The sequence below is a fragment of the Acinonyx jubatus genome, chromosome D2 (genome assembly GCF_027475565.1).
Source record: "Acinonyx jubatus isolate Ajub_Pintada_27869175 chromosome D2, VMU_Ajub_asm_v1.0, whole genome shotgun sequence".
NCBI lineage: Eukaryota > Metazoa > Chordata > Mammalia > Carnivora > Felidae > Acinonyx > Acinonyx jubatus.
The window spans coordinates 77238841-77264434 of NC_069393.1; the positions used below are offsets into that span (position 1 = coordinate 77238841).

A 25594-nucleotide genomic window follows, 5' to 3' on the forward strand; every position below is an offset into this window, starting at 1 on the left:
CCACATTATTGTGGAACACAAGGCAGCGTTCCCCCCCCCTCCCCCCCCCCCCCCAGCTCCCTCTCCTACAAGGACTCCTTAAGGACCTCAAGCCCAATTCCACCTTCCAGGAAGCCGGAATCTAGTTGGTTGAGTCTGTTCTAATTTGGCCAGTCAGCTGTGGCTGGGGGTGGATTGGAGGCTCTTCTTTCCAGGAAGGGGCAGGGATGTTGCCAGAATATTCCACAGAATATTTCTGTGGGAAATATTCAGAAGGTAGTGTCTGTTCAAGACTTACTATGTGCCAGACACCGTAAACACATCTTCTCTTCTTGTCTTCAGAATTCTGTGACTTGGGCGTTCTTGTCTCCATGTTACAGATGAGGAAACTGAGGCCCAGGGAGGTTTAGTGACTGGCTCAGGTTCCAGATGTAAATTACAGTGTCAATTTAAATTACAGTGCTGAAATTCATATTCAAGCCCATCTTACCCCGAGGCTTCTTTCCACCAACCAGTTGTCTCTCATGTGGAGATAAACTGTGCCAAAAAACTCTGCCAGCAGTAGTCAAGCTCCTGACCCTGTGTGGGAATTGCAACAATTCCTCCTCACAGCAAATAGAGAACGGGGGGTAAAAGAAGAAAGTCTGAACAAGAGATACAGGAGCAAAAGCATGCATGATTTTTTATCCCCCCAAACCCAGTCCCTCTGCGGCCTGCCTCTCTTCTTTCCTCTAGTCACGGGGGGGGGGGGGGGGGGTGCAGAGGCAGATACTGGCTTCATTGTAATTTCGAGTGTGGGTGCAGATCACGTGGAGTTGAATAGGAGTGTGGATACTGGTTTTTTACCTTCTTCATTGTTTGCCTCGCCCAGCCACTTTTGTGTGTTCCTGCCCCCAGGTATTGGGCACAGTCAATTCTTCCTGCAATTAGTATTCATGGTCAGCTGAGCAGAACTAATGCAACAAACCGTTTTTACTTTGAAGGTCATATTACATGCTTCCGAGCTCCTGCGGAAAAGGCTCTTTATGAGTAAGTTCTTCTTGACTCTCTCCAGGAATTTAATTTTTGCCGCTCTGAATTTTCAAGCCCACCTATTGAAATCTTCAGTGTGGTTCCCCAGGAGACACCCAAAGCCAGACAGATAACCGGATAGAGCCAAATTGGTAGTATTTAAAAAAAAAAAAATCCCTTTTTCCCTGGGGGTGCAAGATACGCGTGCACGCCCCTGCCTGTGTTCGAGTGGTGCCTGTCTCTTCCTTCCACTGCTTCCTTTGATATATGTATATCATTGCTCTCAATCCCATTAATTAAAGAATGCCCATTCATTTAAAATTGATAAAAGGAGGGTGCTGAAAAATCTGACTTCTGATTATTTAAAAATTATATTCAGTTATTGCAGGTAGTTTCTCAAATAGCAGAAGAAGCAAGAAATATTTTTTTAATGTTTATTTATTTCTTTTGAGAGAGAGACAGAGAGAGAGAGGCAGAGAGAGAGGATCCCAAGCAGGCTGTGAGCTGACAGCACAGAACCTGACGTGGGGCTTAATCTCAACAAACTGTGAGATCATGACCTGAACAGAAATCAAGAGTCAGACACTTAACTGAGCCACACAGGAGCCCTGCAAGAAATATTCTTTAAAAAAATATTCTTAAAAATGTTTAAGAATGTGAAATGACTTCTCTGTACTGAACGTGTAATACCAATTAATACTTTAAATGACCAACAATGGTCAGAAAATTCGTTTATCTGCTTTGGAAAAATTCCAGTTAGTCCAAAATGATGGCATAAATCAGTTAATTCTGAGTTATTTAAATCTGCTGTAATGTTGTGAACTCACACTAAAGCTCAGCCTTTAAGATGTGCCAACAACACTATTTTGTCCTATTTTCTTTCTTTTTATCCTCCTTATCGTTAAAAATAGCATCGGAATTTCCACTGATGCACTTCAGAGGTTTATATTACATGAAACAACCAAGCAAAATTAGGAAAGAAGTAATATCTGGCTTCTAAAAAGATGCCTTTAATTCTTGGCTTCTGAATCTTACATCGGGTTTTGTTTACATTTTTCCTTTCAGACTTTTTTTTCTGTTTTTCTTTTCAGACTTTTCAGATTTTTACTTACTTCTAAATATATGTCTTCGTTTGGAAACAGTGAGTCTTATGTCTGTAAGGTTGTGCTTTCCATTTTGCTTTGGCCACTAGGAAGCTCTGGGCCAACATTGTGGCTGGCTTTTAGCAACTTGTAGGACCCTATGGTGCTCACCCAGGAGTATGAACCCCACCTCTGGATTCCAATCCCCACCACTTCCCCTTAACTTCACTCTTATTCGTTAAAATTTTGTTTATGGATTTCTATAAGCCACCTCCCTCTCTCCTCCACATTTTAGAAAATGAACAAGGTACATGGCGTGTTCTCCTGCAAATTTGCTTACTGAGAAAATGGTGAAGTTCCCCAGAAGGTGACTCCCATTTCTACCCAGGGGTGAAGTCTCCCACCTGGGGGTCTCTGTTTCATTTACATCTTGTCTCCGGGCCTCGCCCAGTGGTGGGCCCTCCAGTGCCCGGGGATGAGCGCAGTAAAAAAATACAGGCGGATGATAAGGAGCCTGAGGGCTGCTGAGCAAGGAGACCCAGAAATCTCGCTTTCCAAAGGGCTCTTAAACTTAATGGGAGGAAGGATTTCTGCTATAACCTCTAGAGGTTTCTGGAGCGTGGCCTTGGTAAATGGGACAAGAGCCTTACAGGCTGGCGAGCGTGGGTAGATCCCAGTCTGCAAACCCTCTTGTGGCAACAGCCTATGCTGTTTCCATCTCCGTTTACATGCATGTACACGCGAATTTGAAAACGTCACAGTCTACTCCCCCATCCCTTCCCTCCCTCTTTCTACCCTGCCAGTATTCCTACTGAGGGTGTTCCTCCTCAGAACCCTCAGAGACCACATCTGCTTTGAGGGAATATTGCCCAGATGCATGGCATCTTGCCCCATCTGTGCGATGCCCTCTCCCCAGGGGAGAAAGGGAGGTCTCCTTTGAAAATACCTTCTTCCCCTAGAGGGTTCACTTTTAAGACTGTATAAAGCTGCAGCTGCCTCTGGAAAAAAAAAAAGTAAAGGTGAGTTTTCTCTCTTAAAATCTGGTTAGTTAATAAGAGTCTTGAGCAAACAAGCGCATAAAATGTAAGGTTGTTGGGTTTTTTTTTCTCTGATTAAAGTATAGAATCTATTTTCTTACAACATGCCGGATGATCTTGGCTTTTTGCCTCCCTGAGAATGCTGCAGACACAGAATCCAGTCCATCGACTCTTCATTTCTAAAAACCAAAACCAAAAGCAAAAAACTGCCCCCCCCCGCCCCGCCTCAAAACCTCTATTGGTGAATTTCTTCTCAAAATGTGTACTTAGGACAGCAGACATTTCTGACAAGTCAAGTACAGGTGATTAAAGCTTGCAACGTCAATCAGTTAACATCTGTAATTTTCCTTGTTCTCTAATGCTATTAGTTATTTCAAGGGTAAAAAAGGATGTTCTACTTAATTTTTTTGAATCTTACTAGGTACCCGTAGCTTAACTTAATGATTTGTATAAGTGATAGTAATTGCCGGGACTACAGTTGAGTATTATTAGCTATAAAATGAACATGGTTATATGTCCAACAGAACTAGCAAGGGACAGAAATGCAGTTGTATCCAAGAGAAAATAATTACAGCAATAATCAGCGTAATTCATGATAATGGCTGAATTGAATTTCACACCATAGCTCCAAGCACTTACATTTAATGAATGTAGTTTGTGCTTGTTTACTAAAAAGGTTTTTAGCAGAAAATCGATAATGTAACTTCAGTGTTTCTAATTGCAAATGCAATTATTTTTTTTAAAGTAGTGGTTCAATAAGGATTTTGTAGAGAAAATTGAGGTATGTGAGCTCTGCACATGTGGGCGCTTTAATTAGTCTACCTGTGCATTAGTGCTATGGCGCCTTAATATCTATTTATTACAACATATTGATTAAAATGGATTTGTATTCCATTTTAAGGCTAGCTAATGTAATGGACATTGAAACTTTTCTGGAAGCATTGGCTGGGATTACAACATGTCACTGGGTAATGAGGCTTTCCTTCAAGAGGTGATTTCAGAAATCATCCTACAAACCCAATAGTGGGGCCAAGGAGGGGAGGGCCAGGGGACGTGCTAGTCTCCGTGCAACGAGTGGCAGGGACACGCATGGGGTTCAGTGAAACAGGAGGCGTGTGCATTTATGACATTGTTACAGATTCGTGCTTTCTTGGGTTAACTTCTGGGTGTGTGTTTTCCAAGCCCAAGGTATGCTTAAGGTGGTTATTTCGGGGGTTGATAATCTCCTCCAGAGTAAAACCTTTTGGGAGGCTTCTGAATTTGCAGATGCACAGCTAGTCTAGCCTGAACCCCTCATCCTACAGAAGCTGAAGGCAAGTGCCTTGTGTCAGGTCTCAGGACTCTGAAGTAAACCAGTTGACTTAGTTCAGGTCCAGCGTTTATGAGTCACACTGATGTGAGCCTTCTTTCCCAATTGTACCCTTTGTTCAAGACCGACCAACCTTGAGCTTAACCTTCTCCCCCATGTGCCTGGCCATTATAGTCACTGTCACATCACCACCACCACCACCATCACCACCATCATCATCCTCTTTCCCGATGTCTTATCTCTGCGGCATGCCCGTGGTTGTATGATACGGTCTTGCTGAGCATTATGGGAACTCTTTTCCACCAGAGAGGGTGAAGATGTAGTTCTGGACCAGCTGAAATCCCTTAATAACCTGAATTTTAGGTATATCCGCTGGCTTGAGATTTCAGAGCAAGCTCTGATAATATCCTGGTGTTGCTATCTCAAGACCAAGTTAATTTGAAACACGAATGCTTTGAGTGGGAGGAAGGCGTGTGTATTGTAATTTGATAAGCAATGCTAAAATGTGCCACTGAATCCCAAAGACTTTTAAGTCCTGCCTCCCACAATATCACTTGGAGTCTATGTGAGAAGCAAATGTACCAATCGCCCCGAGCTCCAACAGGGTCTTCTGTCCTGGTTTTATTAAAAAAGGACCCCTGGCAGGAGGCCAGCTGAGTTTCTGGACCACCATGACAAGGCCTGGGCTGATAACTTTTTGGGAAAATGCCTCCTACCCTCCAAGGGCCAGGTAGGCTCCCACAGCCTCCAGGAGGCCCAAGAACCAGGAACTGTGGGTCACTCCCTCCTCTGGCTTTCTTTGGCACATCAAATGAAAGGCCACGCAATGAGCGCTTCCCGTGTGGCGTGCGCTACGCTGGGTGTGTGACCTGGGTCACCTCCTGCTTGTACAACGGCCCTGTGAGGCGGGTGGTATGGTCACTCCCATTTTCCAGATGAGGACACCAAGGCTCAATAGGGTTAAGTTGATGGCCCAGATCCTGATGGTTAGAAAGTCGTTGAAAGAGCTGGAGTCCCAAGTGCCTTCCTGTACACGTCACCGGCTCCCCACTGTGTGTCCCCACGTGGTCCACATCGACTCTACCTGCTATTAGAGGTCACCAGGGGTGCATTTTTCTCATCACGGGGCTGCAAATTAGATTTCAGTCTCTCCCTCCACTCCCTACTCCCCTTCCCTGCCCCCCTCCCTCCACTTCTGGTGCCCTGTCCATGAATCAGTAAATGTTAGGTAAGCGAAAGATGCCAAGACCCAGGCGAATCTGACCCGATTGTGTCTCTTTTTGTGCAGAGAGCACAGCTGCCATCCACGTCCGTTGTGAGCCTCCGCGCTGTCTTCCTGGCGTCCGGAGGCCGGGCATGTGGCCCATTTCAGTGTGTCGCGACCCGATCGGCACCTGCACCACAGTGCCAAGCAGGTGGCTTTCGCCTTCGCTGGCACGTCCCACAAAGTAAGTGAGATGGAGAATCAGGTGTAAAGGAAGCTTATTTTGGGGGCGGGATGACAGAGTGGGAAGATCGTCAACGGTGCGACCTCTGGGGAGTCCCTTCCCCTCCTGAGCGTCAACTTGCACATCGGCAAGGTGGGGCTAATGCCCCTGCCCTGACTCCCTTCTGAGCTCGACAAGGCTCAGATGGGGTCTGTTATCCTCCTTGCATTCTGGAAGCTTTAAAGTGCTTGACAAAGGGTAGGGGATCCTTCTAACTAAGGAGGAAGGTCCACATGAGCTGCCAGACGGATGAAGTTCCTGGTATGAGATGCAGTCCCATCCAGTCCCATCCGTAAGGAAACAGTCCACGCATGCCTCATCCTTTCTAATGAGGCAACAGCCCTGTGCTCTCGCAGTTAGAGTCATTACTTTAGGGATGAAAACGTTAATGCGTTGCCAAGCTTTCTTTGTTTTTTCTTGGCTCATGGTGTATATTCAATATGGCTCCATGGAGCCAACCAGAAGCTCCTGCTTGACGGAATGATCTGTCAGGCTGGAAAAGACAGACACCCTAACTGTTTGACCAACAAATGTAGAGAAAATAGTGGCTGGTAAGTAGCAATTACATAATAATCTTATCCAAAGAAAATGGGGGGCTCAAATTAAGATGATTTCACCAGGAAAACATTAAGGTATACAAAGAGTTCTTAATAAATAGAAATAAATAGTGCTGGGCTTTCGCCATGGTTATTTTCGATGGTTATCTGCCCTCGCCACTGCTGCTCAGGCTGCATTTTCCGCGGGACTCAGAGCGGCATTTTGCTCTACAAAAACAACTAGCTCCTTTCCAGCCAATGATTACTTGTAATTATGCTTTCCCCCTGCTATTATTCTAATAGACCTGTCATGTTGCTCAGAGGACTCTGGCATTTAGAATATACGACGGCTTTTATGGATGGACTGCTGGAACACTTAATATAGCTCTATTTTTGAATTATCAAGTTCTAGCCTTTTGAAGTCTGTGTTAGTGGAACTCCTATTTATGAGATGTGCTGTGCTTAAAGGTTTGCTATTGATGAAGAGGTCCAACAGAGCCTTTATCGTAAGTACGGCAGCATTCTCCCTGGGAGATAAACAGCCGTGCTAAAAGGTATCGTGTGTACCTAGGCTGCAGATTACTAGCCAAGTACCTTCGTAACAGTATACTTCAAAAATACCTTTATGTTTCTTGTTTGTTCTCTTTTCCGTGGAGATGAGTGACATTTCTTAAAACCTGGAGGGATGGATGCATGTTGGTCATCGTTGGTCACCCACATGAATCGGGTTTGGGGAACGTGTTTGTTCTGGCACAGGGTGTCTCCGTATAGGCCCAAGTATGGCTTACATCCTCTGTGCTTGCCGTTCCGAGAATTCGCTTTTCTTTAATTTCCAGGGGTACTTGGCTGGACTCAAGTACTTTTTGGAGGGGGAGGAGGGTTAATGAACAGGGGTGCCCTGTCCTGGGGAATCTGGAAAACACTGTTGCGGGCAGAGCAAGGGCCCGAGGCTTGGCTCTCCGGGCAGTGATACGTGCAGAGAGCGGGCAACGGCATCTGGCTCCTGGCAGCACGCAGAGGCCTTAGATGGAGTGGCCTGGCCGAGAACTTGTCATCAGAGGTGGTTTCCAAAGGTCTGATTATCTGGGCAACTTGAGGACCACCAGCTGGGGTCGAATTTTCTTTTAGCAGTTAACCAGGTTGCTCTTCTGGGGACCCCAAAGTGCAGGCATTTGAGGCTAGAGTAACTGGACCCTGGAGGCATTGTGGGGGCCTCGAGTGGAGATCACAGGGAAAGAGATGGTGTGGTTGACACACACGGGAATTTTCCAGGAGTGGGTGGTCTGGCTGTCTCTGGTATACTTGAGGTACTCCCAAGTTTTTGGCGAGCATCCCAGGTGCAGACAGAACTTCCTCGGTAGCTGACGTCGAAAACGCAGAAGCAGGACCACAGAGCAGCTTTTGACCACGCGGCAAGGATTTGCATCGATTTCCCCAAGAAGGCAGGCTGTTGCTCCAGAGCGTTTGCCTGGTGTTTTTCATTTGGAACCGTCATGCATCAGAACCCTGACTGCATGCTCCCTGTCTAATTCATCTTCACCCATATATTTTACCATTACGGATAGCCTTCCCCTTAAGCTTGTCTGTTTACTAGCTGGGGTGACGGATGACAGCGAGTCTGAGCCATGTTAGATGGCATTTTGTATGGCTCCGATGCCAGAAGCATTCTAAGCGCCGGTGTTGCATATTTATTGATCTCCATATCCCCAATAATCTGATGCCCGTCACATTTGACAACATTACGTGGAGAGGTCAGCTAGACGGGGCTAATGAAGCCATTGCCAAGATGGATGTTTGTTCCCACAACATTACCCTTGCAAATGGCTGTCAGTGGGGCATTTCACAGTCGGGCCAAGCACTTGAGGACTTTTTTGCTTTTTTTTTAATAGTTGACGTTAACATTAAACAAAACCTGAAGCTATTCAGTCTTAGTATTTATATACGATAGAAAACATGGGCGCCCTGGCATCTTTCCAAATGAAAATCTTATTAACAGACATAGTGCTTGTGGCAAAGTCCTCAGCGATCGGAGATTGGCTTGGCTGTCTAAAATGTTTGACGGATTAGCCCGAGATGATGTGAAGGACCAAATGGGAAATGGCTGAAGTCTGGAGGATTAAACTGGCAAATAGGCTCACTGTAGCAGGAGGCACGCGGTGCTTTTCTGACTGTTTCCAAGCTGCCATGCTGCTGCAAGTGGCTGACACAGAATGCGCTCGGATTTAGATAACGCTTTGCCGGAGAAAAAGGAAGATGTGAAATAATATTTGCAAAGAGGATCCTATTGAAAGAAATGCTACGCGTAAATCAATGACCCTGGAAATGCTTCAGGAGCACTTATGAAATACTAAAGGTTTCCCACACCGTTCCCACACCTTTAAAATAGAGAAGGTTCCCCACACCGGAACCTAGAGCCCTTTGAAAACCCCGCAAACAGCCATTTAGAGACTTTCCCACTGTCTGCCCTGAGGATTACCATGTTGGACAGTGACCCTCTCAGTTCTTCTAAGGAGTCCCTCTTGGTTTAACTCCTGGTGCCTGTTTACTGGTCGAAAATTCGTTGAGTAATTGTGAGCATCTTTGTGCCAATGTGGTTTTCGAGCAACTTGTTGCATATCTTGATAGGGCCACTGAAAATTTTGAGTTCTTTAAGAAAAGCACAATAAATCTTAAGTTTGAAATGCAATGTTATGTAAAGGCAGGTGTATTTATGGATTTCTTCATGACAACGCTCCTCTCCCAGCTCATGCCAGAGTGGGCACAAACAAGCATATATAACAGAGCTGATAAGACTTGGCTACTGGCTCATCCAGAACCGTCTCAACAAGGGACTCATTTATCCAGTGCTAGCATTTAGGACCATGAATTCACCACATTGCCCCCAGTCACAAATAATTGAAGAACTTCTCAACTTGTTTATTTGGTAGGGCTAAAGGAAGGATGCCGGAGAAGAGGGGAGTAGCCATTGTGCCTTTTTCTTTAGTGGGTCCTTGTTCCTTCACGCCCTTTTGCAATGTGTTGAATGAGGAGGTAGGAAAGAATTGCCGAGTTGAAGAGCAGTGAAGGTTATTGCTGGGCAGATGCTTATGTTCTTTTCAGATGGAAAATTTGTTTCTCCTTCATCCCCCCTCCTCTACTCTCATGGAGTGATATACTATATATACACATATACTAGGTATGTGCCATATAGACACGTATACCATCAGGAAAGCATGTTCCCTCTTTGATGAATACCTAAAAGTCACAGGGTATACAAAGTCAGGTAATGGCAAAAGTTGGCTCCAGGTCAGGTAGAGTGGTATAGCAGGCTGCCTACAATTGAAGAGACACAATTCTCACTAAAGAAAAACACCATCGAAAAGTCATATGTGAGAGATGCAAGTTAAAGCTACCCCAGGCAGCTTTAATTTAGGCATGAGCAAATTACATGGATAGCAGTTGCTATAGTAACTAGTAGACAATATGGTGTTTATGTTGCTATTGAGATATCTTGGTCTTTACTAAAATGAGAAGGAAAAAAAAAAAAAGACTTCCAGGAGCATACAAACCCTACATGAAGGGAACATTTCTCATAACCGTCTTACTTTTTCCATTTATTTATAATGAAATGGGTATCTACAATTATATACAGCCCATGGGTTGGTTTGTTGTTATTAATATTTTCCTAACTAAGATTTTTCTCTTGCAAGCCTGGTCTCTGTGGTATCTCTGAGGGCACCCTGGCCGCCATCTTGGATGGTCTCCAGGAGAATTCTGTGGTTGGGCATGGCGTGCCCTGAGTGTAGGCCAAGATGGGCCACTTGAAGGTGAAGACCAAGAATGCTCAGGAATTCAGAGCAGGACAGATGCTGTGAGAGGTTGTGCTGTTCTGCTCTTGTCGGGTATCTGGGAGTTAGCACGATTTCAAAAAGCACTCGCGGTTCTTTCTAGAGACAATTAAGATGTTTCAAAGAGGACTTGTGACGAAATACAGTTGTCCCATATCTAAGGCTGCGGCTGATGGAGGGACGGTGGAGAACATAGTAAAGGGGACACTTGCTATTTTGATGCGGGAAGGCGGATCCCAATAACTCAGGTCCCATTTTGGATATTGCGGCCTGGCAGCTCATTCCATAGAAATTACCCCCATAACTGCCTCGCCTTTCACCGTGGTAGATCACCACTGCCAAAGCCGCTATGGGCAGACGGAGGGTGCTTCCCAGTCCTTTCAAATTCTTAAAGCAAAATCGATTTATATTAATTTAATTTAAAAACTCATGTCAATTAGGGCTTTTTCCTTTTGGGATGGAATAGGGGATTCTTTAGAGCAGAAAATGCAGGGGTAGGGTCCCACCAGCTCCAAATGATGGCAGTGATGGAAATAAAACTTGAAGGTACCAAGATGTCTTGATCTGTGCACAGTCTTGTCTCCATACTCTTCTTAGCACAGATTCATATGCAAGTTTTCCTCTACAAGACAACATGGAATAGAGGAGTAAACATGGTCTTTGGAGCCAGAAAATCTGAGTTCCAGTCTCAGTTCTGCATTTTCCTAGGATATGGCCCAAAGGAAATAATCCATTAATATTTCTCATCTGTAAAATGCTGCTAATAAATCCCCCCCCCCCCCCCCATCAGCTGGGAATGGATGAAGCAGAGTGCTGGAAAGCTCTGGCCAGGTATCTGGGCTGTGAGTTCCATCCCTTAGCAGCTTTCCTTTATCGCCGCTCCTGCTTTGGCTGGTCCCAGATATGGGCCGGTCATTTGCTTTCTCTGGCCTCAGTTTTCCCATCTGCAACATAGCATCACTGGCCTTGCTGGCACCAGAGTTGCCCCACTGCCCCTCACAGGCTGCAATTGCAAGGCACGACTTTTCCAGGTTCCGAAATGCCTTTCCTTTAAGAAACATGCGCAAAGGCCTCTCGAGTCTGTGTGGTCAAATGCTAACTCCTCCTCTCTTCCTAAGTTTGAACAGCTGCTCAAGTGAAAGGTTGCTTTGAAAAGAAGTCCTGTGTATATTACCAGCATGGCGTGTGTATATTACAGGCATGGTGTCTGAAGCTGGAAGGAACTGAGGATCACCAATTTCAACTTTTCGCCTTTAGGATGATAATATGTTTTAATCCCCGTGATACAAATGAAGTGATTGAATTTCTAGAGCTTAAGCGACCCACGCAAGGCCTCACAACTCTCAGAAATTTGGTGGCCTCTACTCGCCATAAGCTTATACTTCCAGAGGGTTCACCGGAAGGGGGCATTTCCAAGGAAAAATGTTCAAAGGTTAAGGCTGGCGAATCTTTACTCAATCACTCTCAAGACAAACGCTGCATTGCATGAAAAACAGACAGTGGGCCAGGAGCCTGCAGGAGGTGGGAAGAGGGAGAAGTGGAGGTGTTGAACTGTTTGAGAAACAGTATTTGGTGACCTGATTCATAATTTCCATCCATCTCTGAAGCCCTCAGCACCTGAGATCTTTCACCACCTCACCCTGCACCATTGCCTCCAGATTGCAAAACTCATTAGACGATGAAGTAAGGCGAGTAAGAATCAATTTTTTGTCTAGCCTCAGATATGCTTTGGAATAATATGTCAAAACCGTTATCTTGTCTGTTGCGACTGGCTTGAAAATATCAGAATTTCTAAGGATATTTATGAGATTTCCAGGTACCATCTGGCTCTCTACATGTGAGTGTGCTTACACAGATGCTTGGATAATGTATAGGGAGCCAAGCGCATTTATTTTTACAGAGGGTAATTATTACAGTCTCTCCTTCCAGAAACGAGCCTTTTGTTTTATGTTTTCGGCAAGAACTTGTGAAATATTAAGATATTTTACTGCCTTAATGTTCTGAATTGTTTGCCTCTCCATATTGCGATCTAAAACTCATTAACAGTTGAACAATTTAATCAGAATGAATCAAGTTGTGAAATGGATACACGGGCAGTTCACATGGCCATAAAGCATGGCTGAAACTTTTCTGAACAGCTTAATAAAACTTAGAAGGCAGCAAGAAATAAATGATTGTCCGGGACAATATCAGGGTAAACAGAACCTGGAGCCATGAACTTGGTAATTGTTCTTCTCACTCAGCACATTTGCCCAGGCTTGGTCTTAATTCATGGGACAGACCTATGATTATAGGGATTTAAGTTGCCTGTCCTTCGGTAAAATTTTTCTTTTCATAATGAGCATGATCAGGGAAGCAAAGTGAAAGTGGGTACGTTAAGCCTGACTTGAATTCCAGAAGTGTTCCTCCATTAAAAATAGTCCCCAGGGATGCCGGAGGCTCTGACCCACAGTTTTTGAGAAAGACCGCAATTTCAAGAGTGACCTTTTTATTGTTCTTTAAAAATATCATTTATCCCAGAGTTCTTGTTGCAGAGGCAGCCAAGTGGGTCTTGTGGAGGTGGGTTTTAGTTTCATTCCTAAGTATGGATCGTATCCACATCAAATGCTCCAGGTTGTCGGACAGAATTAGCCGTGTTGTGCACTTGAATTCAAGGCGACCAGTAGGATGACCGACTCATCTTTGGTTTCCCGGAACTCAGTGACTCTCAGGGAAATTTGGGATGGTTCGTGACCCTAAAAGTTCTCAAGCCCCAGACGTTTCCTAGGCTCAGTGCCTGAAGCTACTCTTCTTTCCAATAGAAGAATTTTGTCTATAACTTCTTAAACAGATAATTATCCAGAATTGTTATGTTTACTTTATTTGTCTGTTATTTGTTTTTGGTAATAAAATAATAATATTACTTTTTTTTTTATCCCATCTTCTGAGAATTGAACCATCTATTTAGGCTCTTAGCATATGTCTGGGATTTAAAGTTTCCCCATCTCTGTGGGGGTCAGTGGGAACAAGAAAAACAACAAAACACTCTCCGGTTTGGGTCTGATAAATTCAAACTGCACCCTATGCCATGCATCCTTACTGTTTTTGTGATTTGCACCAGTAAAGCACCATTCCTACCCAGCACAGGCTTGTGTGGCCACAGATGGGAGAAGCTCCTATGGTCTTGTCTCTCTAATTTCTCATTACTAAGCTCGGGGTTGGGTTTCTCAAGACATGGGCTTGTCAACTTCCATTATGGCTCTTTTGACTGTTCAAGTAGATGAATTCTACCCCACCACCTCTTAGGTGTGTCAGCAGGGGCAAATGCTGTCTCTCATTTGGCTTCGCCTCATTTTCTCATCTGTGCAGTGGTGACAGTAGGGCCGGTGCTATAGACTTGCCATAGGTACAGCCCATAAGGGCCCAGCGCTTTGGTTGCGGGAGAGCCTACATGACCGTGATTCTGCCAAGCCTGGCCAGAGCTGCGGGCAGTGATGGCTGGCAGGTGCCCATTAGTGACTGATCACGAAAGGCTGATTCCAGTGTGAGCACAAGCCCCTCATCCATGATTTCAGGGGCATCTCCTGGCCTGAGGCCAAAGAGGCACCATCAGAGAAAGGGCCAGCTCAATTCTTTATGAATTGGGTGTGTGGAATGTTTCAAGTTCCAAGTCAAGTTGATTGTTGTATCACAGTTTATATATAGAATAATCCCATCCCAGTCCCTTACTGGAGATCCTGGGCTACCTGGCTTTACTGCTGAATACTTTTCCTAACTACTCTTCATTGAATTAATCGAGATTTGGCAAAGATATATGTCATTTCTCTTTGGTTGGTGGCCACCCTTAACATTTTAACATGCACATTTATATTAACAGATAATAAAGTTTCTCAGTATCCTTATCTTTCCTTTCTTTAAGATTTATTTTGAGAGCGAGAGAGAGAGCATGCAGGGGAGTAGCAGAGAGAGGGTCCCAAGCAGGCTCCATGCTGTCAGCTCAGAGCCAGATGCAGGGTTCGATCTCACGACCGTGAGATCATGACTTGCGCCGAAATCAAGAGTTGGGCGCTTAACCAACTGAGCCACCCAGGCACCCCTCCTTACCTTTGTTCTAAACAACATGAGGTTATGAAACGTTACACACAGCCAGAAGTAACAGTGAGCATTTTGGCAATGCTGTGTCATCTAACTCTATCATTATTATTGTTATTGCTATGATTGTTATTATTATTATGAAATACAGCAGATCCCAGCTATCATGTCTTGCTACCTAGAAATACTTCAGCTTACAAGGACTTCCCTTAATATAACCACGATGTCCTTATCACAGCAAACAACATTAGCAATACTTTGTTAATATGATTACCTACCCCTTCCATTTATAACTTTCACCAGTTGTCAGAAAAATCTCTTTTTACAGATGGTTTGTTTGAATAAGTAATCACATAAGGTTCACGTATCACATCTATATTTTGGAGAAAATATAAAATGCCCTATGGTCTGGATTTTGCTGGTAGGTTTTTGCTTGGTTTCCTATAATTTGTTCTTCTACTCCCTGAGGTGTTATAAACAAGTGTTTAAATTCAGTGGCTACTTTAAATTCGGGACGTTTGGGTAAGAACACCTCAGAGATGTCGCTGTGTACTGATTGCATCATGTCGAGAAGTGCAGGAATGTCTGGCGACCCCCTCTGTGGATACTAAGATCAAGGTTCACAGGGTGTCAGCTGAATCCTTCATCATGAAGTCTTCCACAAAACTTTTCACCTAACACTTTTTAGAAACTTATGGGAACATAGACATAACAGAAAAGTTACCATTTAGCACGTACTGTTCTGTGGCACCAAGCATATTCACAACGTTGTACATCCACTGCCACAATCCATTTCCGGAACTCTTTCATCATCCCAAACTGAAACTCTGTACTCATTACACAATGATTCCCCATCTCTCCTCCCCCAGACCCCTAGGAACCTACTAGCCCACTCTCTGTCCCCGTGAATCTGTCTATTCCGGGCACCCCATATAAGCGGAATCCTATAGTATTTGTACTTCTGTGACTGGCTTATTTCCTTCAGCCTAACATCCCCAAGGTCCACCCATGTTGTAGCCTGGGTCAGAATTTCCTCCCTTTTTAAGGCTGAAGAATATTCCACTGTACAGACAGGTCACGTTTTGTTTACCCATTTATCTGTAGATGGACACTTGGGTTGCTTTTGGCAACTGTGAATGCTACGGCCATCAACAAGTGTGCATTCGCTCATAGCTTTTGTTGTTCACTGGTGATATTTGTCTAGCTCTGTTATTTCATTACAGTCTGCAGAATGATTTTCCAATACTTTCTATTTACGTATCAGCTTTCAGAATAATGAAGCGATGGGCCACTATCCCACAAAGGTGAAAATGAGGGGTTTTTTTGTTTTGTTTTATTTGTTGTTTTTGAGAGCAAGAGATAGTGTGAGTGGGGGCATGGGTAGAGGAAGAGGGAGAGAGGGAATCTTAAGCAGGCTCCACAGGGGTCGGCCTGGAGCCTGACACGGGGCTCGATCTCACGACCCTGGGATCGTGTCCTGGGCCGAAATCAAGAGTCAGGCGCTCAAACCAATGAGCCACCCACGTGCCCCTGGTTTTTTTTTTGTTGTTAAACCAACTTTTTCTCATAGCTCAAGTTAGTTCTTGTGCCCTTTGACACAACTCCAGTGTTCTTCTATGACTTCTTTTATTGCTAGTACAACAAAAAGGTATCCCAGACTAACCTTGTACATTTCCTGCCTGAAGGAAAAAACTCCTGCCCCCCTACCCCCCCTTTTCTCACTTCTCTAGTCTAAATATTTCATTGTTGGGTATCAGCTCTCTGTTCTCCACCTGGGAGTCCTAACTGTAACTCAGTTCTGACACTCTCTGCCTGGAGACAGCACCAGATTCCACAGGTTAAAGGCTTGGTCCCGCAAGACGGCCCCTGCCCCCCCCCCCTCCCCAGACACCAACTGTGCTTCTTGCTCTGAACTTGAGGTTCCCATGACCCCTCCTCAGGTTTAGCATTTGCCAGAATGGCTCAAAGAACTCAAGGAAACTATTAGAAGGGATACTCTTCAGGGGGCGCCTGGGTGGCTCAGTTGGTTGAGCGTCCAACTCTTGATTTCCACTCAGGTCATGATCTCACAGTTCGTGGGATTGAGCCCTGAGTTGGGTTCTGAGCTAAGGGCACAGAGCCTACTTGGGATTCTTACTCTCCCTCTCCCTCTACCCCTAACCACCCCCCTCAAAATAAATAAATAAGCAAATACATACATACATACATACATACATACATACATACATACAATTCAGGAACAGCCAGATGGGAGAGATACCCTGGGCAAGGTCCAGGGAAAGGGGTGCAGAGCTTCCATGTCCTGTCTGGGCACACCACCCTCCCTGCACCTCCGTGTGTTTGTCAACCCAGAAGCTCACTGAACACTGTACTTTAAGGATTTCTGTAGAGGCTTCATTACATGCGCATTATTATCTGTTAAATCATTGGCTGTTGGGTATTAATTCAACCTCCAGCCCCTATCCCTTCCCCAGAGGTGAGGCTGAAAATTCCGACACTCTAATCACGTAGTCGGTCCCCTGGCAAGTAGCCATCATCCTGTGGTCTTCCAGGTGCTTTCCAAAACTCACCTCATGTACATATGCTCCAGCGTGGCTGAAAGCGGTTTGTTAAGAATAACAAAACACACTCATTTCACCTTTATTGTTCTCATCACTTAGGCAATCCTAAGAGTTTTAGGAGCTCAGTGTCAGGAATGGGGATGAAGACAATATATATTTCTTATTATAAATCACAATATCCCACTGTTCATTCCTGAAATCAACCATTTTTTTCAGAGAGAATTGGTTCATTTGGGATTTGGCGCTTAGAGACCACAATCTGGGTAGTTGGTGTGCTCATTGCTAGTGGATTGTCATGGTTTCTAGGCTTTTCAGTAAACAGAGCTAAAACGTTGATGTTTTTAAAAGAGAAAAAATATAAATTCATACTGGTATTTTATTTTTAAGTTTATGTATGTATATATGTATTTATGTATGTATGTATTTTTGAGAGACAGAGAGAGAGAGAGGCAGAGGGAGAGAGGGAGAGAGAGACAGTCCCAAGCAGGCTCCATGCTGTCAGTGCAGAGCCCGACTTGGGGCTCGATCCCATGAACTGTGAGATCATGACCTGAGCTGAAATCAAGAGTCGGACACTCAACCGACTGAGCCCCCCCAGGTGCCCCCATACTGATATTTTAAATTCAAAACTTGTGTCACAGTGTTTTCACTTGTTTGATATTACACGTGTATATCTTTCATGATGAAAATCTTAGTTCTGGTAGGTTACCTGAATTGTTTTATTCTAGCATATATCTATAGTGGTTTCAAAATAGTAATGCCAGCACTATAAATACTAGATATACCCTCAGAAATCTTCACTCTTTCCCCACACCATTTTGTTTCTTCTTTCCGAATGAAAAGGAACCATTTTCCTTAGTTTTTTGAGCCTATCCTTCAATTGTTTCCTTTTAAAAATATGAGCAGACACACACTTTCTCTTTTCTTAGACAAAAGATGCATACTTTATTTTGTTTTTATTTTCTTAAACGTATTTATTTTGAGAGAGGCAGAGTGTGTGCGTGAGTGGGGGAGGGGCAGAGAGAGAAGGAGAGAGAGAATCCCAAACGGGCTCCATACTCAGCACAGAGCCCGACACGGGCCTCAAACCCACGAACCGTGAAATCGTGACCTGAGCTGAAACCCAAGAGTTGGATGCTTAACCGACCGAGCCACCCCGCGCCCCAAGATGCGTGCTTTTTTAGCGTGCGTGCTCCTGCACTGCCACGCTACTCTAAGTGTTGGGCTTTGGGTTCTTTGCACCATTTAGCTATGATAACCGTTGCTGAAATTTACAGCCTTGTGGTTACATTGCTTTGCATTTTTGCCGTTATGTCTTTGGGATCGAGATTTAGAAATGGGATTGCTGGGCTGCAGGGTAGATGGCAGGGTAGATTTGTTAGCGCTACATTTCCTAATACTGAGCTTATCCTGGTGTGCATCCCTGTAACCGCCTGTAATATATGAGCCTGCTTCCCTACAGCATTAGCAGCATCAAGAGTAGATGGTGGTGTTGCTTTAGCTACAGGGAATGGTCCCAACATTTATTTTTATCTTGAGGTTCCTATACATGTGGACAGAACACGTTTGGAACCCCCACCCATGGCATGTTGGGGTTTTTATTTCTTGGAGGAAGGGGGGACTTTTCACCCTATCCAGATGCCATTCACTTTTGAGGTTTCCTAACACAGGAATTTTCTAGTCCCATTTTGATGGAGGGGGCAGTCCTTGGGGGCTCCTCTATTATGTTGGGTCTCAGTCTGGGACTCCTGGCTTCATCTGGGTGTTCTGTCCTCAGCTCTGAGCTGTGGAGCCTGCCTCGCGATCTGATGCCCTCTTGGGCACCAAGTTTTCAGCGTCTCTGTTTTGCCAATCTGGTTTTGAAGGCCCTCTTTAATTCTGGCACCTGGGAAGATTCCATTTATTTCTTTAGAGCTTATCTATGCATTACATTTTCCGTATACACTTCTATGCATAACAGATGGGAGGGGGTTCTTTAGAATCTCACGTGTCTATGTTGCTGGAAGAAACTCCATGCAGATTTCCAGAAGTCATACCAAAGTGGGGAGGGAAAAATGGAAACTGGGCGTGAAGTGATCATTTGAAGGAGCTGTCTCAGTCCCAGATGTGAGGCGTCTGGGTCATGGGCCGCACATTTGTGCCATGTAGGCCTGAGCAGAGAAGAGACAATCACCACCTTATCTTCTGGGCCTCATTCCAGACTTCAGACTCCAAACACACCCCAAAACATACTGTACCAGATAGGCCTCTGGGAGGAATAGATCCTGAAGGGAAGAGAGACCAGGATTATCTGTAATGGGATAATTGGGAAAAATCATTTAGTCAACACTGTTGAATTTCCTTTCAGATTCCTAGTTGCCTACCCGCAATGTAATCAGTGCCTTCTGATAACATCCAAAAGGATCTAGAGCTGATCTTTCCCCTTTCAAAGGGGTGGGGCTTTGGTCTCTCTTCTTCGACCCCAGATATATCTCCCTGCTGGTCTCTGTTGGCTGTGGTTTTGTTCCAGAAATCACTTTAGGTTGGAAGTAGCCCAGATGGTGAAGAATGGAATAAAGTATGTTGATATCTGCTCTGGTAGGAGATTATCTCAGCTTGTGTGCTGACAAGAGTGACAGTTCACAGGTGACTCATTTTATAAAGAGAAAAAGTTTTGGTGTTTCCTGTTGCTGCCTTGTCCCCTTGAACCTGTCAGGGTGTGTCTTATTAGGTATGGAGTGGTTTAACCCTTCCTTTGAAGAAGCGTTTTTGGAAATCTTCTCTAGCCTTGTTAACTCCTACCTGGTTTCTTGCCTTTGATTTCTCTCCATCATGCTAAATGAACAGGCTGAAATGAAAACTCCCAAGTTTTCTGAACAGAGACCTGATCATATCACTCCCCTGCTGAAAAGCTCTTTGGTGAGAATCAAGTCCAATCCCCAGGCCTGGCATTCAGGGCCCCCTGAAGAGGACCTGACGGCCTTCTTCTCTTCCACCCTCCCCATCTGGCAGCCAAGATGCCCAAGCTCTTCTATTTCTTCCAGCTTTTGCCTATAGTTCTTCCTTGGGCCTGTGACACCCTTCCCATCAGAGACCATGCAATTAACCCTTGACTTGTGGGACCACACAGGGGGCCAAGGACAGCTCTGCCAGGGCTCCTGGTCCACTGGTTTTGAGCTTTATCCTGTGATGGCTGTATGGCTTTGTGCAAACTCACTTAGCTTTTCCAGCTTGATGTGGCCCTCTACTTGTCTTTCCATCTCTGTCTAGCAAATTCCTATCTATCCTCAAACGTTGCTCTCCTGGGTCCCAGTGCATGCCCTCCATATTTTTACCTCTTTTTCAGCATTTTCCATGTTGAATGGTAAACTTTCTCCAATTGTTGCTTGGTATACATGTTGGAGGAGGCATCTTGCCCGGTAAGAGGAGATTCGTTGGTGAGATGAATGAATGAAAGAATAGATTCAGAAGGGGGCATTTTCAGTTAGTCACCATTTTGCATGGAAGAAATTGGACCAGAGGATCTGGTGGGGCTCCATCCTGCTGTGGAAGGAAAGGGGGTAGATTTCATCCTGTTACTAGCCAAGTTATTACCCTCACTCTGGCCTCTTCTGCCATGATGTTTAGGTTAGTTCCCTAGACTGAAATATCAGGGCAGAGACTGGGACCTCTGGATCTTCCACAAAGGGCACCCTTCCTATCAGAAGAGTTTCTGAGTCGATGAATGAAGCAATGAGAGTGTGTGAAGGAATGAGTGAAAATCCATTATCATGATGGAAAGAAGAACCTATGGGAGTGCCTCTGGAATGGATCTGAGGACCTGGTATGAATAGGAAGAGCAATCCAAGGTTACTTCAGTCCAAGGAAAGAGATTGAGCTGAGCTATATGTGTGAAAGAAAGAACAATAGGCAGAGGGAAAGAAGGAATGGAGTCAAGAGGCCTGGACTTTGCTTCATTGTGACCCCAGGTCATTTGTATTCAACTGTTTAGCTTCCCATTCATTTATCTATCTATCCATCCATCCATTTGTCTATTCAACCATTAATATATCTTCCCAATCACCCATCTGTCCGTCCATCCATCCATCCATCCATCCATCCAAACATGCATTCATACCTGTCCATTCATCCAACTGTGCATCTGTTTGTCCATCCAGCCATCCATCTGTCCATCCAGTCATCCATCTGGCCATCTAGCCCATCCAAACATCCATCCATCCCATCCAAACATCTGTTCATCTGTCTATCCATCCATCCATCCAAACGTCTATCCACCTGTCCATTCATCATCTGTCCATCCATCCATTCATCCATCTGCTGTCCATCTATCCATCTGTCATTATTAAACACCCATAGTTACATAGACTAGAAGCCCAAATATGAGAAAGACATTGTCTCTTCCTCCATGGGATTCAGTGTGTTATGGGAAAAATGTTATGGGAAACAAATAATTACTGGGTAATAAGATAATGACTTTAGAGGAGCCTTCTCTCCTCTGTGCTGAGAGTGAGAACATCTAAGTTGGCCTAGAGTCAGCAAAGGCTTCCCAGAGGAGGCAGTGTTTGAGTTCAGACCAGAGCAAGGAGGTGTTTATTACCTTTGGCTTCAAATTCTACCTCACCTGTGCAAGGCAGGCATGGGACCAAGTGACATCCATCTAAAGATCTCCGGGATTGCATGAGTGGCAGGGACATTGGGCACCAACAAGAGGTATGGAGGGCTAGTGGGGGGACAGAGCCAGTTAAATACTTGGCTGGGTTTGGGGCACCCCATCTTTGAGGGGCTCCTGGCCCCTCTGTCCAAGAACTGGCTATTGCCTATCGGTTGTTGGAGGAAAATCTTCACTGCCCTCAGTTCCTTGTTTCCTGAGACATGTCTACCTAGACATGGACTTTCCAGACTCATTCAGGGCCCAGGGCCCATTGTCTGTAGTGTGCCACGAACTCCATGAATTTTAATAGCCTCCATTCAGAGTGATTAAAACCTTAATGAGATTTAATTATCTTGATGTTAAGTGTTTTGTGTTAAGTTATTGCAGCCTGACCACTCACTGTGAGCTGCAAGCTCAGGGCAGCTAACCCTACCTCTACCTTAATGGAAAGGAAAGTTGAATATATTTAAATGAAATTTCCCCCAAAGTAATTGCCTTCAATGAAACACCAAGTAGGCAGCAGGATTGAATTTATAAATCGGGCTGGCTGCAGATGAGAGCTACCATTTTTGGAATGGTTTTCATTAATCCAGGGTCTCCAGAAGGAGCAATGTGAAAAGTTCAGAATGTAAGTGACAGGTGTTTATGGTTCGCAATTGCATTAAACAGGCTCTTAAGTGCAGGTTAAAGGCCTTTGTGAAATATAGAATATACCTTAAAACGTGGCCTAAATTCTTGCCAGTTTGGACTTTGCATCACTGAAACCTACAGAATTAGCAGAGCTTTTGGTTAATCAGCTGTCAGTATAAATTGCAGTCAAGCAAAATGCTTATAAATACCGGGAAGCACAGTTTGCTCGGCCTGTTGCTTTTTTTTTTTTTTTTTTTTTTCCCCCTTCTTCTTCTTCTTCCCCTGGGCCTTCTGAAGGCCTTCAGCTGATGGAGAGCTTTTAATTTCACATTTTGGCCCCCACCGCAGGTGATAAACAAAGGTTTCCCCACTGCTCTGGCTGGGGTCAGTTATCTGGCCTCCCCGTCAATCCCACTGCCCGTAATTACACACAAAAGGTGCCTGAGATCCACAGCTAATTTGTGGCCTCTGTTTAGCAGAATTTAATAGCAGGTATTACTGCTCCGCGGTAATTAAGGACCTTTGTCAATAAGACGGAATGGATGGCCACACTTGGTTGTAATCAGTGGGCTCTCGAGAGCCAGAGGAGTGAAAAGGGAGAGAAGCAATCCATTTTGTGAATAACACAGCCCTCCTCGGCCCTCCCTCCCTCCCAGATAGGGCAATGGAATAATAATTCCCCAGGCAATGAAAGTACAGGAATAAAAGTACTTACCCTCCAGCCGGTGATTTTTTTTTTGACTTTTTATTTACTCTACTGAGCTTTCTTATTTGCTCCAGGCTGCATTTGATGAAGTATTGTTTAAACAGCACAGAGCAAAATGGATGTAGGGAGGTGGGAAAAGGAGGAGGAATTTTAACCAGGTGGCGAGGGAGGCGCCCTGCTTTAAGGTGGACGGGCGTTCGGTTTATCAATTATATCTCCAGGATACAAAAAAAAAAAAAAAAAAAGACAAAACCAAGTGGCTTCGTGAAGAGGTGGAGGGTGTCATTTAGAGCTGTCTCTGAACATAGTCATTCAGCTCTAAATGGGTCGCCTGTAACAAGCGGGAAGTGAACTTGGGGGAGCATTGTCACCCTCTGCCTCCTCCCTAATGTACCGATGAATGGCCCTGCGGAGGGGGGCGAGGGGGCGGCAGGGGAAGGGGGGGCGCAGGGGCTGGCGGCCACAATTCAAAGAGACCTTCAAGGTGTGTGCCCCTCGCCGTAATTGGAGAGGAAGCTGCCTTTCCCTCGCCTATTCCCAGCCTTTTTACTGGTTTTAACAAGCATGATGCTTTTAATAGTGCTTTGAGTACCATGTCTTTATACGCCTCTCCCTTTTTAAAGCAGCTTTAACTATACTCTTTCTGTCGCTAATGCCTGAAAAACTTCTACCTTTAATCATTCCTGGATGAGGCGGCAAACAAGCTGCCTTTCCTTTGGCAATTACGTGGCTGGCTGCCGGCAGGGAAGGGGCTGGTGGGTGGGAGGGAGCAGGAGAGGTGTGAGGATGTGGATTGTAGAATCTGCAGTCAGGCCCAGAGCCTGGGGACACTGCAAGGAGCCTCTGGTTGGGGGAGGACTGGAGGTTAAGTTTAAAGAGTCAAACCTGAAAGGTGGAAGACGGAAATCCGTTAGACTACTAGGAACAACACACTGGCTTTGAGTAATTAAAAAAAAATTGAAATTAGCTTTCAGTTAGTTCCAGGACACCCCACCCCTCCCGATCCAACACACAGTTCACTTCCTTCCCATTGAGAAGCCAGCCCAAGTTGGGCTAAGGGGTGAGGTCCTTCTGTGAGATGAGCTTGAAGGGTTTCTCATGCCCCTTCTGGGCGGGGGAGGGGTTCAGGGTGGGCTGGCTCCAAGTGCAGGTTCTTAGAGAAGGAGAAGAAGGGGTCCATCCTTCTCCCTGGGGACCAGCCTCACACAGGTTTTGGGTCCTTCAAAGAGGGTGGCAGGGGCAAGGCCAGGAGGCTGGGAAGGCTCCCTGGCTCCGTTAAGGAGACTCATGAGCCCCTGGCCCCCCAGGCCAGGAGGGGTGGAATTGGTGCAGGGAGGACCATAGAAGTATCTGTTTCCTCATCTGGCCCCTTTTTGGCTTCTGAACAGGGTTTCTTCTTTCTGGAATGATTTGTCAAGCCAAAGTTTGGGAAACATTCCAGAGGCGAAATCCTTCCCAGAGAGAAACACTGGGGGGGGAGGAGAGGGGAGGGTTTTCTTCAGAGCTTCAGAACATCCCTTCTCCGAAGACAGCACCCCTTTGGTCCCCTTCTCTAGCATTCGGGTTCTAGTCCAGACTCTGGGGCAACCTAGTTCAGCTTGTTAGGCCAGGCTCCTTGTCTGTAAAATGTAGGTAAGAACAGCTCCCGCCTTCTCAGGAGGACCTCTGAGGGTCCATAAGGTGGTGTCGATGAGACAGCTCACCGCTTAAGGCAAAAGGAGGCATCTGCTTTCCTCTGGGGTCTAAGGGTCCACTGGATTCCTCTCAACTCTCTGGCAGGTGGGGTGGGGGTTGCAGCCTGCTTCTGGAGTTCTGGACAGCCGTGTTGTGGGTGTCCGAGCTGGGGGTTGTGACTGTGCCAGCATCCACGTGGTTAGCGATCACTTGGGGAAGTTTTGCTTTACACGGCATCACAGGGGAACCATGAACGCAGAGGCGGCTAATCAGAGGAAGAGGAGACATCTCCCCTCCTTGGGACCCTGAGAGGACAGACACTGTAGTAGGCTGAATAGCGCCCCCTAAAGATACAGTGTCCTCATCGCTGGAACCTGTGAATTTACTTGTCAAGGCAAGAGGGTCTCTCTCTTTCTCCCCCCTCACCCCCGCCCCCCATTTTCATTGAGATATAGCATTGTATAAGTTTAAGTGTACAACATAATGATTTGATAGATGTATATATTGTGATATGATTGCTATAAATGTAGTTAACATCCATCACCTCAAACGGTACAAAAATTTTCCCCCTGTGGTAAGAACTTTTAAGATCTACTCTTAGCAACTTTCAAATACACAATATTTGTCAGCTATAGTCACCATGTTGTACGTGACATCCCCAGAAGTTAGAAATGGGAAGTCTGTACCTTTTGACCGCCTTCCCTCATTTCTCCCACCACTATCCTCTGGCGACCACCAATCCGTTCTCTGTTTCTCTTTGTTTTTTTAAGAGTCCTCACATAAGCGAGATTGTACAGTATTTGTCTTTCTCTGACTTAGCGTAATGCCCTCAGGGTCCATCCGTGTTGGCACGAACGATAGGAGTTCCTTCACTTTTTTTCTGGCTGAGTAGTATTCCATTGTTTAAATAGACCACGTTTTCTTTATCCTTTTATCCATGGATGGACACTTAGGTTGCCTTCCACTTCTTGGCTATTGTAAATAGTGCTGGAATGAACATGGAGGTACAGATGTCTCTTTGGGACAGTGATTTCATTTTCTCTAGATGGATACC

The 25594-nt window shown here is 45.2% G+C and overlaps 1 long non-coding RNA gene across 1 annotated transcript in view; it reads left to right on the forward strand.

Annotated features, from left to right (window-relative positions):
* The first annotated feature begins 1746 nt into the window (after window positions 1–1746).
* Window positions 1747–25594, forward strand: part of LOC128312619 (uncharacterized) — a 55651-nt gene continuing 31803 nt past the window's right edge. The window contains exon 1 of the long non-coding RNA XR_008292120.1: window positions 1747–5866. This is a non-coding gene — a long non-coding RNA (uncharacterized LOC128312619). The remainder of the gene's footprint in view (window positions 5867–25594) is intronic.